Here is a 4683-nt window from a genome sequence, read left to right on the forward strand (position 1 = left end):
ACTAAATAAATTATTTAGGTATATAATTTCTAGAAAAAGTTTTATCTCAAATTATTGCTTTCTATAATAAGTTTCAAAATACATTGATAACAACATACAAGAACAGGTCTATGCGCCCTAGTCATGGATTTATTTGTTTTTTTTTTGTATGATCTCTGAGGTTGCGAATGATTGATGGAGATGTGGATTGTGGATGTGGTATGCTGCGCGGACTACGAGGGCGATACTGAGAGATGTCACATATTTACATGGTTTATTTAAATCTTCATTGTTTTATTTCATTTTAATTGGGAATTTGGATATCTGTGTAAGAGGATGCAGATACGTTGTTTTTTTCTTTATTTTGGTTTATTTAATTCTGGATGTTGTTGGTTGTTGCCGAAAATAAAATGCCAATACTCTTTTCTATCTTTATCAACTTAAGACATTAAAAGGCTTGTTAATTAAAATCCGTAATTTATATCTGGAGAGAAAATTTCTTATACTAAACAATAGTTCTGTTTGTTTTACTTTTAACATGCAGGTTATCTAAACAAATGCAATCAGTCACTTTTCTGTTACTAACTGTCTGTCTGTATAAGTATATACCCCGAGCTACAGCCTAAACTAGTAAAGCGATTTTTCTTTAAACTTAGATTTAGTTTGAATTAAAGTGAAATTTAAATCCAATCACTTAAATCTGAATTTAATAATCCAAGGATTTAATTTTTTGTTCATATTATTCACTCAAACAAAATTATGGTATTAGGTATTCAATAAATTTCGTATAATTTTCATTCATCTTTTTTTTTTCCTTTTCAAAATACTTGACGTTTTGTCAACTGAACCCTGTGAAAATTTTACACTTGGATTTATAAAGTTAAACAGACCTCCAGAGAGCAGTTTAAATATTAAAAAAATTCGATTTAAGATTGGATTTAAGTATTGAAAATTATGGATTTGGATTTATTTTTGACATTTAAATTTCTTTGCATTCAGGTATGTTTTATTTGACCTAGTAAATAATATGGCCCTAAGTGCAAATTAATTAATTCTTCATAATGGCATATATACCTACCATTTTGTTTTCTTTTTGGAAAAATGGTAGACATTTTGTATAATGTATATTAAAAAAATTCCAAACTGTAACATCAACGTCTAGGTGTTGAATTTTGTTCATACAATTACCCGTACCGCTTCCTATATCGCTACCGCATACCTTCCGATGTGGTCAAGTCTTAAAACCTCGAATTTCTATTCGGATCAATCTTTATCTTCTATGAACTTCCATTCGTTGTTATTTTTGTTTTTAATAAAAAGCGAAAAATAAGTCAGTAAATATTTGTCTCAAAGAAGAATAAGCAGAAAAAAAAGATTAAAGTTGGCGCCACAGTATAGGCGCCTGATAGCAATAACATTAATCATCCACTTGTACTTGTCCTTTTTTTCCTGTATTTTGACGTTTGTTTCACTCGTATTTACGAAAACAATGACAGACATAATATGCAGTTCAAAAGAAATTTCTTAGGATTCTCTAAAATAAGGGTAGAATCCCTTTTCAATTGAACAGTATGATTTAGGTGTATCTTAAAATAATCTGTTCATTCAAGTCAAGTGGGTTTTTTTTTTTAACGCGCTGGCGCTGCTGACCACATTTCCGCTAGCGTTGCGTCTTCGAATCGTCATGTTTCAAGACTTCTGGAGTATAACTGATCATAAATTGAAATAAACTAAAATATAGTTTAAATTATTTGGGATTTTTTGTAAAAAAAAATGTTCGTGAATTTTTTAATCGTTTATATCGTATTTGTCTAACATATTAGTCGAAATCGTAAATTTTGTAAAACTGAAAAAAAATATTCGCGATTCATTTATTTTATTATAAAATGAGTACACATTTTTAAAGGCTGGTACGCTACTGATGCGAAACGAAAAATTTTGAAGTCTCCAAAGTCGACAACGAAAATGCTAACGAAAAAATATCATCGAGTATTCTGTCAAAGTCAAAATAAAAAAATTCAAAATTAATTTAAAATCAAGAAAAAACAACAGAAAATAATTTTTAACACAAGAACTAAATGAATGAAAACACCCATGGTGTAAAAAGACAAGGTATGATCATTAGAGCCGCCATCTTACAAAATGGGGTAATAAGGTCTTGACGTTTGGCATTTGGCAAAGTCAAAAGCAACAACAATTTCCAAGACAAATTTGTTTACAACAACAATTTCAAGGGGCTGGGCTGTCAAAACCTTAAGTAGCCATAAGTTTTGACAGTTCTCGATACTGAGTTTTTTCTAATGATCATACCTTCTCTTTTTATACCATGGAAAACACCATCAACACTGCATTTGGAATCAAGAAAAATGCACAGCACAATAAAAAGTAAGTGACAAATGAGTGAAAACTCTTCAATTTTTCGCTAGAGCTGCGTACTGAAAAACGAAAAGCAAAACGAAATTTTTCGTTCAAGATTTCGTTAACGAAATTTTGTAAGGAAAATTTCTTTTCGCTTCACCTGCGTACCAGGCTTAAATACGAAAAACAAACGTTCGCAATGACACTTGCATTTTAATGTCAACTGACTGAAAAAAACTCAAGCGTTTCTTCAAGTAAAAAAGCCTCCTCAGACGTTCACTTGAGAAAAATTTCGACTCCAGTGTGACTATGAATAAGGATTCGCTTGAGCGAATACTTAAGATATTTCTCAATTTGAGTGAATTCCGCCCTTAGTGACGATAATAAAGAAATACTATGCAATATGTAAATGTAGTGCAAGTATTTCGTATAATCAATCGACATCGGCTGTAAACAAACATTTACGATTTATCCACAAGTATATGTATGATCCTGAAAACATCAGTTGTTAGCATTTATTTGCTTTTGATTTATATACCTACCTTAAATAACATAATATATTTTATTATATTATTGTATTTGTTTCAGTACTGAATCCATTATTAAAAATTAAGAAAGAGTAAAGTACTGTCTCCTTCCTGGCTTTGAAAACAGATGGTTGGTCGTCCAAAGTAGAAGACTCGTAAGTATCGTTAACCATCCATTTTATCAATGATGATTGGAAATTGAAAAGCTATAATTATTGTGCGCTGAGTATATGGAGGAAAGGCACACAAGACACAACTGCAAACTTAGCTTTATTTTTGGAATCAATTGTTGCAGAATGGTACTTGCAAGTTGCAAGGTAAGGTACTATATGCAGAGGTTATCGACAATGCTGCTAATGTCCTGTCATCAACCTATAAAGTTGAAGAGGTTGAAAAGAGTATTTGTTGTGCAGCACACACTACAAATTTGTGTAAAAAATGCAATTAGTTCAGTGGAAACGTTTTCGATGCTCCTGAATAAAATGAGGTCTTTGGTGGGACATTTTCATCACTCGAACATTGCAGCTACCGATCTTAGAAAGAAACAAAGGCAACTTGGGCTACAAGAGCTAAAATTGATTCAAATTGATTGCTTTTGGCAAATCGAAGTGCTGTAATTTCAATCTTATCGGATAGGGAAATCACTGCCTCAAGATAAGCCCTTAAATTTAAGTTTAAGGGTAAGAAGATGTTCTAACTGAGCAAGTTTCTTCGTTTTTTGACACTTGGTAAAAGAACCTAGAGGCTGAAAACGAAGAAGATAAAAATTCAATAAGATCACATATGCGAAATTTAATTGAAAGTTCTGAGCCTTTAGATACTACAGCGGATGGAACTGACAAATGCACAGCGATGAATCATTTGCTAGACGCTCAAACCGATGTTTTAAACTGTAACGAATTCCAACTATATCTCTCTCAGCCACAGTTAAGCCACAATGCACGGGATCCATTGGAATGCTGGAAAATTAATAGCGTATAATAAGTATCAAAACCTGGGTTTACTAGCAAAAAATATTTATGTATACCAGCGACATCCACTTCCTCTGAGCGTTGTTTCTCGACTTCAGGACAAATTGTATCACAAACAAAAGATGTTTGCTTTTGCACGAAAATGTTAATATGTAAACGTATGTTCCACCTAAGCACTTTTAACTGACGAAAAAATTAAATAAAACCCCTTAAAAATGATAACATGAATTATCAGTTTAACGATATTTGACTTACTTTCAAACGCATACATCACCAGCAGATGGTACAGTTTGTGACAAATATTTTTGAAGTAGTATTCACCACTTTGTTTTTATTTTTAAAATAATTATTTTAACACACAAACTACAAACACATTTAGATAAAATATCCTTCACATGAATACATTTTCGATTATTAAATTTAACACACATTTATTACCAATATCACTTTTTTAAACGTTTATTCAATAAAATCCACCAACTTTGAGAAAGGTAAAGCAAAATTGAACTATTACATCCAAATTGCTCAAAAACAATTCAAATTAACTGACGTTTGTATTGATTTGGCATTTGAATTTGAAGTTCTCAGCGATTTCTATCATGAAAGTATATTGTTAAATAATCCATGCCGAATGAGAGGAGAAACCTGCTAGCACTCACGTATGAGTGTATGAGTGTATCGCACAAGAACAGCCAACGATCGTGTGTGTTGCATGTTACATCCTTCTTTTTCCTCCTATCATTCTGTTCAGTCAAAACTGTCAGTCCGAAAAGATCTTTGAATAAAAAGGACGTGCTGCGCGCAGTCTAGCTAATAAGACCATTCGTGTTTTATTTATTCATTTCATT

General features: G+C 31.8%; 1 long non-coding RNA gene across 2 annotated transcripts; it reads right to left on the reverse strand.

The window, feature by feature from the left end:
* Positions 1-2970: 2970 nt before the first annotated feature.
* Positions 2971-4417, reverse strand: LOC129907013 (uncharacterized). 2 transcript variants are annotated; one of them, XR_008770917.1, is made up of 4 exons: positions 4274-4417; positions 4091-4198; positions 3892-4018; positions 2971-3823 (listed from the first exon to the last, which is right to left on the reverse strand). It is a non-coding gene; the product is annotated as an uncharacterized LOC129907013 (long non-coding RNA). The 2 variants fall into 2 exon arrangements; XR_008770916.1 differs by having other exon boundaries at positions 4091-4402.
* Between the last annotated feature and the right edge of the window lie 266 nt (positions 4418-4683).

This window comes from Episyrphus balteatus, chromosome 1 (genome assembly GCF_945859705.1).
Source record: "Episyrphus balteatus chromosome 1, idEpiBalt1.1, whole genome shotgun sequence".
Taxonomy (NCBI): Eukaryota; Metazoa; Arthropoda; class Insecta; order Diptera; family Syrphidae; genus Episyrphus; species Episyrphus balteatus.